The 15421-nt window shown below is 33.5% G+C and overlaps 1 protein-coding gene across 2 annotated transcripts in view; it reads right to left on the bottom strand.

Moving 5' to 3' along the window:
- The window catches only part of LOC126778130 (G protein-coupled receptor kinase 2), a 66276-nt gene that overhangs the window by 33331 nt on the left and 17524 nt on the right, over positions 1 to 15421 (bottom strand). The window lies entirely within an intron of this gene.

Raw genomic sequence — 15421 nt, 5'->3', positions numbered from 1 at the left:
ATGCATATAATTTGCTGGTTTGTGTGTGTGTGTGTGTGTGTGTGTTTGTGTGTGTGTGTGTATACTTAATTGTATTAAGTGGTCGGTAGGGCATTAAAAATACTACAGAAGTCTTAAAGAACTCACTTCGTTACTCACGCGTGAAATATTGACAACCTACTTATTGTAATATACTATTTTGATGCGTGTTTTCTTGAAATGTTATGATTATAATGATCAATATCGCATATCGCTTTCTGACATGTCACAAACAATCTCCGCGGTGAGTTTCGAGTGCTATTACAAAATAGCCCTAAAGACGTCAAAATTCTGTATTGCTGTTAGAAGGATGAGAACTATACTTTAAATATAGATAGCATGTTAACATATTAGATCCAGGGAGCCCATTGCTTGCTTGCTTCTTATTCGTTTTCCTATTCTTTAATTCAATTATTAACTATTGGCATAACAGCTAACAATTAAATTTCGTTTTGATATAACGGTATATGTTAACATCATATCGGTTCGGTTCCGATCCGAATAAAATTAGCATAGTCGAAGTTGGATAAGAATTGTATCGAGACCGTATCGTAATTATACGTATAATTAATAATAATAATAATATCCTGGGACATTTTTCACACACGGCCATCTGATCCCAAATTAAGCTTGTACAAAGCTCGTGCTATGGAAACCAGACAACTGATATACTACATATACTACTTTTCTTTTGTAAATACATACTTATATAAGATAATTACACCCAGACTCAGGACAAACAGACATGTTCATGCACACAAATGTCAGTCCTGGGTGGGAATCGAACCCACAACCTTCGGCGTGAAAGGCAAGTATCTACCAACCACGCCAACCGGCTCGTCAATATATATATAGTCAATAGTTATATATTAGTAGAATTGGTCTCCTGTTATTGGAGGAATAAAGCTCATGTGTCGGTATGCGAATCAGATCGTGTCTTTATCTATTATAAACAAATTTAAAAAAAAAAACATTCTAATAATAATAAATGCGAAAAAACTGAAAAATATTAGTAATAATGAATTATAATTATGTTTTGGTTTATAATTTAAAATGGTAAAATATATATTGTGACTGTGTACCCTTATAATAATGAAATGGAGTATAATGTAATGTAATTTCTTGTAATTAAGTTAAAATAATTTTAGTTTAAAAAGCCGAGATGGCCTAGGGGTAAGAAAGTATGAATCGTAACCGTTGATCGTGGGTTCAAACCCGGGCAAGCACCACTGAATTACCATGTGCTTAATTTGTTATTACAATTCATCTCGTGCATGACGGTGAAGGAAAACATCGTGAGGAAACCTGCATGTAGCAGCGTGGTGGAATAAGCTTAAAAACCTTCTCTTCAAAAAGAGAAAGGCGGCCTTAGCCCAGCAGTGGGACATTCACAGGCTGTTACTGTATATAAATCGATGCCGAAATATAACAAACATTTAAAAGCTTATGTAAAAAATATTAAATAAGACAAAAAAAGCGAGGAGTTAGTATCCTTTGATTTTCATACCAGATATATCAAATTATGGAAACTACATTTAATTTAATCTTGTGAAATGACATTATATTATAAAAACTCGTAAGAGGCATCTTGAATTAAGCATATTATATATATTTATTTATTCGACTTAGAAAACATTTAACTGATACAATTATAATTTGTGTTTTGATTCGTTCGTGATTTCTAAAATATTTTGTTTTTTTACACGACTGCCTAAAATGGGAGAATAATGTTTTTAGGGTTTTTGTATACATATGTTCCTTTTCATATTATATTTTATTTTATCTCGATATATATATATGTATTATTTGCTCTTTTTTACGTCAATTAATTAGCTCATTATTAATTCTTATATATTTTAAAAATTATTATTTTTGTGATTGTGATTCTAATTATTAATGTATGTTTTGAAATATTATGTTTAATTATCATGTACCAAAAGCATGGGCCTTGTTGCCTGAAGAATAAAGATATTAATATTATTATTAAATGCCTGAACAGATTTGAACGCTGTATTACTAGAGAACTTTCATCATCGCGAGTGTTTTTTTTTTTTAATTTTTAAGATAAAACCTTTATTCTTATTAGTCCGTGCACAAATATATAATATATTTTTACACCAAATAAAAGAAAAACATATGCAATTGATGTGAGTGATCTTATTTCTATCAGACGATATAATTAATAAAATACACTACACACACTAAAACGTTATTAATAAATATATACATACATAAAACGAGGCATTCAGACAATTATTAATTGTATATATACTATTCGCCCACACAAATTGTTCACGATTATAAGGAAGTAGGATGTTTACCGAAATACTGATTATCAATCTTGGAACTACCATCAATTAGTGTGTCAACGAAGTTATTCGTTTCATGTTTCCATATTGATTAATTTTTTTCTAAACAAACACTATTGCGACTCGCGATGTTCGTTATATCAATTTATATCGACACAGAACTCGTCGCCACGTTAATGTTATGTTAACTAAGATAAAATGTATATATAAATATATATTTTTGCTTCGAACTTGATTCAGCCGTAACGATTTTTTTTTTATTGAATAGATAGGCGGACGAACATATGAGCCACCCAATGGTAAGTGGTCACCAACGCCCATAGACATTGGCGGTTAATATTTCCTACAGTACCAATGTCTATGGGCAGTGGCAAGAAACCTACCTACCCATTTGCCAGTCTATATTACATAAAAAATTGTTATTTATACATGTACCCTTCTATCCGTTATTCATATACATCTGATTCAATAATAAGCCAAAGGCAGTTTCTGAAAACGCCTCGTAGACAATTCTAATAACATTAAAATAAACTAATCATTTAGGGATACAGCAGCCGGGTATCAGTCTAATGTCATAATTCTGTAATGTTTTTAAGTAAATTTTCGTACAAAATTTAGTAGCGAGAAAAAGTTTTCAGTTTTCTATGTTATACAAAAAATCCCAAAGCGATTGTCAAAATCGTTTGTAGAAAAAAGCAAGTCACTTAAAAACAAAATATAGCTAATCATCTCTTTGTGCCTGCCTTCCAACATAATCCTTCAAAGTATACAAATAAAACAAATCCGAAGTCAACAAACAACAATAAGATGATAACTGAGGACCCTTCAAAGTTATAAATACGCAGACGAAGAAATACATCAAGCATTTATAACAATTTCAATCCTTTGAAATGAAAGCCCAGGGCGTGTAAGCATCCCTTGTCTGATGGCGAAATCAACCCTCTCGTAATTAGAACAACTTCAACAACTTAATCGAAACTTGTTGTTTGTTTAAACATTTTCTTATTATTGCTTATTAAACAAACAAGTTAATGAAACATTAAGTCTGTTAGCAAACGTCAAAATATTCAACACTGCGTGACATTTTTACACGCAAGCATTTGATAATATTGGTGTACCTGTGCTGTGTAATAACTGACTTTTCACATAATAATCTTCATGTATTCGTATGCATATTTATTTTTATTTCATATAATATAATATGAATGTTACCTCGGTGGTATATGGATGCTAATTTATGAATCTGCAGATACCGAAATGTCGAGATAACGAGGCCGATGAAAGATTTGGCTCTTCCAAACAGCGAAGAGTTATGAAGTTGGTCGTGTCACACTTCAATGCCTCGTAATTCAGTTAGTTCTGCACCTAGTCTTTATCCGGTCGCGTTTCGATTATAAATAATGTGTAATATCATATAATAAATATCAGTCAGTGTACTCTTTTGTCATTGACGGCTATTATTCGATCAGCACGACATTATTTTCTACTACTACTATCGTTGGAAGGAAAAGGGAAAAATTGAAACGATAAGCTTTTATTGAAATTCAAATATTACGAATAACGGAAGCGCTTCATGCGCCTTGATTTTTGCCTTCCATAGATGTTCACAACTGTGATGTTCATATAAAATACGTGGGCGTGAGGACAATCGTTTGGAATTATCGCAGATAGTATAGCGATTTCGATATTATATCGCGTATATCTGAAGAGGGCTCAAGGTGTATTTAAATTAAACCCTCGGAATTGTGCTTTGAATAAAAGAATAAAAAAGCATGAATTATAAGCTAGTATAAGTTTTTTTATTAGGTATGTAACTAAGTACTAACATAAAGTATGTCATGTTTTTCATAACGATATTTTTTTGTCAATCTGGTACAGTCGTTGACATGTGAAGGTTTCTGACGAGTCTTGGCTTATACAATCAAATCAGCTTGGAAACGTTTTTACGTGTGTAGATGTATGTGTGTGTCATCATTATTTTCCACCACAACCAAGATGTAAGAAAACACCTTTGCTTTACGTTTGCTTAAAAAATTAACATTATTTATTTTTAATTCATTGCATAATACTTGGAGTATTGTATTACGACTATTACGCGTTTATGTTGCATTAAACTTTAGCCTCGACTTAAGAATCAATAAAAAAAAATACTTTCGAAATTGTACGAATATAAAAATTACTTTAATAGGTACTTAATTATATTTAAACGCAATCGCGTGCAATTTGATCTCAATTATAGAATGGATAGAACATGAAAATTTTAAATGATACAAATCCGTCTTAGCACCACGGAGTTTTAACGTGCTTAAATCGTGCTAATAATTCACGTCGAGGAAACATACATGTGTCAAAGGAAATTGCCATACACAGCAGGCAATGGAAACGATAGTGAAACCATATCCAAACATTAAACGATGAGAGGGCAATGCCTGTAATTACTACTAATATTCTTTTTTATGCTCCAATGCATACTTACAGTTTAATTGGTGAGTTTATAATAGGTCAGTCCGCGTCGTAGAATGATATTACAATCACCTATTAATGCGCTGTACCGTTATCGACAACAGAGGAAAAAATGTACTACAACTATAAAGGGCAGGAATAGATTGGCGTTATCGTCAAAATAATCGGAACATTTGTTTATGTTGTTTGAAATAATGGAAGTAAATAATATATAATCTCTTTATTTATTACTTATATACTTATTATTACTATAAAAATGTGGACGTGTCGTTGGGCCTGTATAGACATTAGCGCTGTGAGAAACATTAACCCTTACATCGTCAATGCGCCAACAACCTTAGGGACAAAGATGATAATAATGTCCATTGTGCCTGTAGTTACATTGGCACACTCGCCCTTCAAACCGTAACATAACAATACTATTATTGCTTATGTTATATAATATTTGACTGTAGAATAAGTGGGCCATACCTATCCAACAAACAACTAAGTTTATTTTATAGTTTACGAACATTTTAGGTAGGTAGGTAAGTAGATGTATGAACAGCATTAATAAAATTCCGATTTCTTATTTTTTCCCGTTAATGGAGATTAATAAGAGATTGCTTAAAGCAATAAAAGCTGCCTTCAATTTTTTTCTAATCTATCGTGTATCAGTGTATTGAATAAATGACTACACAATCATTACATAAGCGAAACCAATGAATTTCAGCAAAATATCCTAATCCCTCACCGTGACATATATATAGCCTATATATAGCCCCTAAGACACGGGTCTTCCTAGTGTAGGGTGCCAGGGTAACTTTGAATGTATGTACAAAAACTATTTCAATAAAGACATTACAAAACGTGATGGATTTCGTTACGTAACTTTTCTCCGTAAACGAAGATAAATTCCCTTCCCGGAAAAGGGAACGAACATCCACTTTCGGATTGTTACCGAGCAAACTTTAACAAGATATATTAAATTATTTATCTGCCGTCCCTCAGAATAGCCCTTCACAGAATTCGGACCAGCGTTGTATATTGTGTTAGACTGAAACTTGATTTAAGATTCGGATTAAGTTACACAGTTGTTTTGACTATTGCTTATTAACTTATTGAATTAGACTTTCTTATACCAATCATGTCTTATATAATGATTTTATTTATTTACTTACACTAGTATTCGAAAGCCCTCATCTTGTACAGTACTTGATATTGTTGTGTTCCGGTATGAAAAGGTGAGTGAGCCAGTGTAATTACAGGCACAAGGGACATAACATCTTAGTTCCAAGGTTGGTGGTGCATTGGCGATGTAAGCAATGGTTAAAATTTCTTACAATGCCAATGTCTATGGGCGTTGGTGACCACTTATCATCAGGTAGCCCATATACTCGTCCGCCTACCAAATGCTATACATACTATAAAAAAAAATATCTAAGAAGTTTAGAAATTCCCAGTGATCGAAATTCGACCAAATATTTATTTTGCAAAGATTTATTGAAAAAGATAAAAGAAAATCAGTTTGCAAAAAAAGAAGAAAACGGATTTGATGCTTTCCTAATAGCATTAATGAAATCGTTTAGACATATGGCGATCACCGCAAAGAAACGTAATATGATAACATATGACGCTTTGCAATTAGGGTAGCGAAATTCAAATACATTTTAAAGTGTATAAAACTGTACAAATTGAATTATAATACAAACTAGGGTCATCCTTCTCGTGGGAAGTTGTTGTCACAGTGGTCTAATTAGATAAATCATTCAGATGAAACTTATGGTAAGTCAACTTATCTCAAACTGAGAAAGCAAATAATAATAACAATATACACGAACAATTAATAAAATAATTTTAAAATACTCTGGATTCAATTTGATCTGTACACAATTAACACACTCCCAAATTGGTCGTGGTGGTCCTTAGAGACAACATCCATCGCCTATTTTTGCAATTCAAACGTAATTTAAATTTAAAGAAAAAAAAAACAATTGCATTAATCAAGCTAAATCAATTTATGGGTGTTGGATTTAATACTAATGGACAGATTAAAAAGCGGATCTCGAAGAACCTTGGTTCAAATACCGCCAAAGATAGCTTATTGGATTTGTTCAGAAATTTTACAGAAGCAGCCAGGAGCTTGGAAGTAAACTACCGTAAAGGAAAATGAACATTGATTTTTATCGTAAACGTTCCATTTTCAAATAAAACAATAAATAAAGCGCGCCATACTATTCAGTATTAGTAACGGAAGTAAAACTTATTTGCATCAAAACTGTTAAATACAAATTCGACATTGAAATCACTCTCAACGCGCCAAAAAAGCATTTTTCACTTCATATAAGACATGTTTCATATCTGTTTCACATCGCGCACTCTTTGACGTGAACTCGTTTATTCCACGTCAGCCGATCAAAGGGCCCTTTTTAATTAGAGATCATTGTGGAGGTATTAGCGTTGCTTTGAAAATGTATTAACAGTTATGTGTGTTAATCACGCGTGCCGTGTTACATTCAATAGCCTTGTTAACACATACAAACACATACCATTATAGCCTTTTTCTAGACATGTTCATTACAAATTTAGAACAAAATATGATATCAAAACATCCATACTAATATCTCTATTTAGAAGTATATTTTCTTATTCATATATATATTGACTGCCTCGATGGTCCAGTGGCTTGATGTAAGGCCGTAGACCCGGATTCCTGGGTTCAATTCCCAGGTCGGGCCATTAAAAAGTTAATTGGTTTTTCTGTCAGAAAATTCTCAGTAGCATCCCGGAGTCTGGAAGTTAGAAGTGTGTACAATCGCGTGCCTCGAAAAGCACGTACAGCCGTCGGTCCTGACCTTGAATTCTTTCCGGTCCTGTCAGATTGCCGTCACATCGGATTATGAGAGTGAAGGAATAGTGAGTGCACCTGTGTTTGCGCACACACTTCTGCACTATAATATCTCCTGCGCAGTTGGCTAATCTCTCTTGAGATTGGCCGCCATGGCCGAAATCGGTCTGGAGGACATTATTATTACAAATTTAGAACAAAATATGGCATCAAAACATCCATACTAATATCTCAATTTTAAAGAATATTTATATATATCTTACTATATGTATATAATTCTAATGTACGTGTGTTTGTCACCTAACTCCTCAACGGCTGGACCGATTTGGATGAAATTTTGTATGTATATTTCAATGGGTTCTTTGATGGTTTTTAAAACACAATTGCATTCGGTAAGTCAAACAGACGCTGCCGTCGGTATGACACCAAATTAAAAAATGTCTGTATGGCAAGACGACGTCTCCCGGCTCCCGGAAGCAGTACACTTACTTATTGATAGTCAAACTAGAAAACTACCACATAAAATGACATTAGGGTTGTTTAAGTACAGTTAAGGCGCCCTTTTATTACAATATAGTTCGTTGTAAGGATATTCATTTATGAATACAATTTAAATAATTAATATACATATACATTAATATATTATAGCTAATACATAATATGAAACATATACAATAATAAATATTCCATTTATAAAGATTTCTCATTATCTACCGCGCTGTCTGTTCGTCTCATCAATAAAATTAACGTCCACGGCAATTAGCACTTTTGTTACATTTATAGCTCTACATGTCTCTCGATCCAGGTCACTAAAGAACCGTTAATTATGTCACGCTGTTATTTAGTCGTCTCTTTCTAAATTAAAGAGCTTATACAGAGATAGAGAAGGACAGAGAGTAAGTGGTTATTTCTTTAAGACATACGTTATTCTTCGTTTGGAAACAGCTACGAATAAAGCGCCATCGTTATTCATATTGTATGTCAAACATGTCAGGTCTATTATGAAATGCACTCAATTGACGGACATCCTTTTTTGTCATTCCAACGGATGAAACAGATATATACATTGTTTCGTTCTCTCCTTTTTCAACAAAAAAAAATACTGACATTAAACTCCGAATTAAGTTTCTGAACAATTTAAATATTTTATGTTATCTTGAGACATTTCAGTTAGAAACGTTAAATTACAAACATGAGAAATATTCGTTTCTGTTAGAGAAACGATATATATTTTTTTAAATTGTGAAAATGTCGTTAATAAATAATGTACATTAATTAAAGACAATTACGGCTTTACTTATAAATTTCACTAAGCGGGTGATTAGTAAAACAATGCTATCTTCTTCTTTAAATGTCAAATCACTAATGACAGAACGAGATAAATCTGTGTTTAACAGAAGATCGCTAAACAAAGTTTATGTTAGTGGTTTTACAACCTTCGGTAAAAATTAATACGTTCTATTTACTGTGCCACCTAAGCTCCGTGAATACGCATTAAAAAATCCAAATAAATATAAGACATATGTATATACTTATATATTTTAAATAAAATATTCTATGTCCGTTCGCATTCGTCATGCAGAATAAACAGCATCAGTCCTTCAACTTCAACATTCGATACGCACAACCACGGAAGTGTCATCTTACATTGTTCTGGGGTACTGCACAAAAACAAACGATATCCTGCATACGAAGTTACAATTTTAATCGCTATTCTTACACACATTTTTATTTTATTTTATAGGCAGATTGACGAGCAAATGGGCCCTCCAAATGGTAAGTGGTCACCACCGCCCACAGACATTGGCGAGGTAAGAAATAATAACCATTCCTTACCTCGCCAATTCGCCACAATCCTTCAAACCGGAATGCATTATTATTATCGTGTTTCGGTTTGAAAAGTGAGTGAGCCAGTGTAACTACAGGCACAAGGGACATAACGTCCTAGTTCCAAAGGTTGGTGGCGTGTTGGCGAGGGCTGGTATTAACCAGGCCAATTTCTTACAAGGCCAATGTCTGCGATGATAACCACTTAGCATCAGATGATCCAGTATGTCTAATTAATACAATAACAAAAACCTACACATCCTTTAATTTGTTTTATACTTTAAAACTCAATTATATTTTAATTGGATCAACCCGGGATTTCCACCGAGGGCCTCATGATCTGTCGACAACACGGCTTAATATAATTACTCTTATGTAATGAAATAACTTGCTATTGTCTCTTGAGACAAAAACTGAGCAATAGTCTTACAAATTGATCACTCTCTAGAAAGAGACAATACAACTGTAAGCAATACCTACAACAAAGCTGCACGATCGCTTTGTCTCTCTTAGAAACCGTGCAACCTGGGCTACGTTTTCGCATAATGCACACACCGACGGACTTCTAATCGTTAAGTACCTTCACTCGAATGTGTCTTCATGTTCATTGAGCATGCGATAAAACTGTCGGCCCGTCAAAAGTATACACACAGTCTTCACACTTAGCTGCCCCTATATCATTCAGCGCTGGATAGATCGCTATGTTTTTATGTTTATTGTTATAACAGATAGGTGGATTGGCAATGCATAAAGGTGGGCTCGGTCAATGACTTTGCCAAGGTTCATTAACAAAGAAGACAGCAAGAGAAACAGTAAACCAAATAGCCCAACAGGGCATTTCACCTTTATTAATATTTCCCGTTGCCAAATATATTTAGAAGAGTGGATGTTTGTTCGTCCAGCATTAGAGAAGATGTTAAATTTTTAAGAGAAAACAGAAGTAAAGTAAACAAGTGAATATGATATTAAGTAGTCGCCTTTAAATAAAGCCGTTGGCATAATTTGCTCATGTGAAAAGTTAAGATCTTCGATAGGCTGCCCTTACATTCGACCAATTAGCTGATTTATATCAAAACGGGCCGGTTGGCGTGGTTGGTAGATACTTGCCTTTCATGCCGAAGGTTGTGGGTTCGATTCTCACCCAGGACAGACATTTGTGTGCATGAATGTGTTTATTCTGACTCTGGGTGTAATTATCTATATAAGTATGTATTTACAAAAGAAAAGTAGTATATGTAGTATATCAGTTGTCTGGTTTCCATAGTACAAGCTATGCTTAGTTTGGGAACAGATGGCCGTATGTGAATGATGTCCCAGGATATTATACAACTTTCAGTGGTACGATTCTATGCCTAATCGTTTTCTAATCTTGGAATTAGCCACGACCATCCTTCTACGAACATGGAGCTTCTGCTGCATTTCAAGAGCTTAAGCGTCAATATCGCCAAAGAAATGTAGCTTTAATCCCGCTGTCTTGATGAGAACAGAGAAGTGACCCTTTATGTAATACTATGTTGAGTGAAACATTATACCTTTCCCATCCATGTGTGTTTAGTAAAAAGGGTGTCATATCATAGTTACAGACATTTGTAATGTTATAGCCTAAATATAATATACCTTGTTATGTAGTCTTTCTAAACGACTCACATTTGTCACAAAACGATGTTCTATTTAATTTATTATAATAGTAGACTGACCTCTAATTAAGCAACTACCAAGTTATATACTTTGCACCTTACTAATGAACATAATATACTTATACTCATATGTCGAATGTAAAATTTCCAATGACAGGATAAGATAAATCAATGTATAACAAAGTACGTATTATATAAACAACATATATTCATACAAATCATTATTCGAAACCATTATCAAATATATTAACATTCTACGGGCATAGTTACAGCGTCCTTCGTCTTAAAACAATAAATTATATTCTCAAATAAATCATAAATAAATAGATTTTTTTAAGTCGTACGTCAATCGCGCGTCGTTGGAATCACAAGTGCTGACGCGTTTACTTCGCCTTGACGGGCCTATATGTTGAATAAATGAATTTAATTGAATGTACGCAATAGATATATTGATGAGATTATTTATTTGCACAAATAATGCAAGGACAAAACGCCAAGACGCGTCTTTCAGTCAACACTGTGTTAATAAAAAACAAAAATATTTATTTAAAATATATATATAAATTTTATAAGGCACAAGGATTTTAAAGAAGATTCAATTAATTCATCCAATATCAAGATCAACGAATAACAAACTCCAAGCTTTTTATCTCCTACGTAATCATTTGCTGACAAATACGCGTTAATTTATTATTGTTTTATTTTAACGTGAGATTAATAATTTATTAATTGGCAAAGCTAAAGTACTATTAATAAATCTTTAATTAGATTCAGTTGAGCACAAAAGTCAAATAAATATAGCTATACTTTTTTTTTTATTACACAGACAGACGGGCAAATGGGACACCTGAAGGTAAATAGTCACCACCGCCCATACATAATGGCGCCGTAAGAAATATTAACACCAACCTTGGGAACTAAGATATTTGTGTCTGTTGTTACACTGGCTCACTCACCAAGTACTTTTTCGATTAGACAAAAGAGTGTCGTTCTAAAAACGCACTAATATCTCTCAACGGACGGTCTTGTAATTGTACAATTAATATGTACATACAAAAAAATCGTATGCATAAATCTAAATAAGAAAAATGACGCATAACAATGAAATACCACTTTATATAAATAATCTGGTTAATTTAAATAACATCTCCCAGATGAGTTCAGATTTTCATCTGTTTAACCTTACTTTGAGCCGTGACATTTCGTTAAACACTTTACGTCGATATCAAGGTCCTAGCATCAAATCTGAATAATTACTTGGCGAAAAAATTTTGTTGGCTTCTCTACTATCCACGTTCTTTTGATGGCCTGCCTTAGTCTATATAGTCATATGTTATTATATAAATGGAACGATTACTATTTATTTGTATTGCATTTAAAGATTATTTCGCTGTGTGTGTTACTCGCGCACACTAAGACCTGACAATATCATCAAATTCATTTGTGTCTACATCTTGTTCGGTTTGGTTCTATGGCCGATAAAAAGTTATTGGGTTTACTGGCGCGAAATTATAGTTTTATAATTATAGCGAAGTCTTCAGCTCCTGTTCTCTCTGGGGTAATGTCGAGCTGCCGTCTCATCGGACTATGAGACTAAGGGAATTAGAGAATACCTGTCCATACAATACATCGGTATATTCCTGAGCAGTTAAATCAATACGAAGAACATTTATTTCAATGTCTTTTTCTTATCTAGATTGATTCGTAATCTTTTCACTAGTAGCAAATACACAAAAATTCTTTTATAGCAAATAAAAACTGTTACTTGACAGTTCTGGATTAAAGTAATAAAGCGTGTCCTGGCAAGATATCGGATTAATACTAGAAAGAGCTTCCTAGAATTATTTAAAAAAACAGTCAGTATTCCCATGCCAAATTATAAATCGAAGAAGACGAAACATTTCGTCACAAAAAAAAAACGAAAAAACCATTTCGTCATCTTAACAAAATGAATAGTTTTGGACTAGGGACTAATGGGAACACCCATTTAGCGTCCTCCCCGATTTTATTTATAACTACATAGAAAAGTTGTTTATTGAGGAGGGCGGGGTCAGTGGGACGTAGGGCTGAGTGTCACATTCGGTTAATTTGATTGATAAATCTACGCGGCCTAGAATAACTATACACGTAAATAGTTACATAAGTTATACGATTTGGTAATAGCGAGTATTTGATTTATATATATTTGTTACGCAAACATTTATGTTATAAATAAACTGTATGACATACAGCATTAATTAGTTTATATCTGACGTAAATTTGTCATTGCTTTAAATTAAGAAAATATGTACTGTATTATGATTATTATAAAACGGAACGCTTAATTTAATTCGAGTAATTACTGCATACTAGGAAATAGTCTAGATAATTAGAAATATCTGTCTTATTTAATAACCATATTATTTTTTGAATAGTAATTGTCAACAGCTTTTATTAAGTGGCACATAGAAAACACTTGAAAACTACACAGTACAAGGCATCCTCTATTTCACCGAGTTTTCAAGTAACAGCACGTAACTCATGACTGGTAAAGTTCTCCTCTTAGGAAGGATGGCACTTCTTCCATCACGCTACTCATTTTAGACCGTGAAAATACATATAAAGTACAAGAATTACATCTCCGACACATTCGGTTATCTAATTGTTGATGATACACATTTGAAGCGACGGTCCATAATCATCTATTCGGCGATTTTGGTGCTTCTATCTCGATATTTTAAACATATATTTATGTAATATTGTCGTATATTTTCGTGGCGTGACGATGCATTTTTGACAAGCGGCTTCATCTTGCAATGATTAGCGTTTAGTTATATAAAAAAGTGAAGATATAGGAATAACAATTGGACCAAGGCCTTACAATGGTCACAAGTACTGAAGATTCCCACTATCCTACTAATATTACAAACGTGAATATTTGCTATTCAATCGCAAAACGAAAATACAATAGAATTAAATAGAGATAACTTAAAGCTCGACTTAACACATAGGATATTTAAAAATGGAACCCATTAAATTTCTTAATTATCCAGTGACATTGATTGACATTAAAAATACAAAATTCCGCCCAATCATAACGTCACTAGTTCAATTATAACATCGTGAGTTTGGCAATTAAATATATTACACTATACACGTAATATAAATATATAATATAATTCGTATTTAGTTAAACCATTTGCACCAGCGATGAAACTCCATAAATAACGCAGCCAGCAGTGGGACACGAGCCGTCTATTACACGAGATCATACATTCCGAGTCGTGGATCTCCATTTTGTAAGCAATTCGTCACGGAGACAAGTTCTCGCCCGTTTTGGTAAGACTAATACATATATGCATCGCTTATAAAACCTTACCATTAAAGGCACAGCGAAAACCTCTGAAAGCCGCCCTGTCAATATGTCAGTCTGTCACGGCTACAACTCTTAAACTGTCTTATCTATGGAACTGCGCGTGTTTTCATGTTAGGTGTTAAATTTATTGCGTTACGACAATGTCGTCTTGAATTAAACTCGATATAAAATATGCGCGTTGAATTTTAAGCGATAATTTGTTTTGCAAAACAAATTTAAACGTCCTACAGTAAATTATTGCATTGTCAAATATGGGTTTAATTTATTAGCAGTTTTGGATTAATTTCGAAATTTTCAAGTACGAGGATTCTACATAGATCTCCTAACTGAAATAAAATAATTATATATTAATCTACTATTCTTTTTTATGATAGCTTTATAGGTTTCTGTGTAGTAGGGCTTTGTGCAAGCCCGCCTGGGTAGGTACCACCCACTGATCAGATATTCTACCGCTGAAAAGCAATACTTAGTATTGTCGCGTTCGGGTTTGAAGGGTGAATGAGCCAGTGTAACTACACGCACAAAGGACATAACATTTCAGTTCCCAAGGTTGGTGGCGCATTGGCGACGTAAGGAATGATTAATGTTTCTTACATCGCTAGTGTCTATGGGCGGTGGTGACCACTTAACGTGAAGTGGTCCATTTGCCCGTCCGCATACCTATCTCTTAAAAAGATGTAAGTAATATTAAACAAAGTTAAATGGTTTTTGGAAAACGATTTTGATTAAATTCGGCTTACATTGGTTTTGGGGGGTGATTTAATTGACTCATGTATATTAAATAATTAAAATTAATTATTAAATTATTAATATTATTAATTAATTAAAAAAAGCCGAGATGGCCCTGTGGTAAGAACGCGTGAATCTTAACCGATGATCGTGGGTTCAAACCCGGGCAAGCACCACTGAATTTTCATGTGCTTAATTTGTGATTATAATTCATCTCGTGCTTTACGGTGAAGGAAAACATCGTGAGGAAACCTGC

Source organism: Nymphalis io, chromosome 25 (assembly GCF_905147045.1).
Source record: "Nymphalis io chromosome 25, ilAglIoxx1.1, whole genome shotgun sequence".
NCBI classification, from domain to species: Eukaryota; Metazoa; Arthropoda; class Insecta; order Lepidoptera; family Nymphalidae; genus Nymphalis; species Nymphalis io.
Note: the sequence above shows the minus strand (reverse complement) of the source record. Positions and strands in the feature narration are given on the sequence as shown.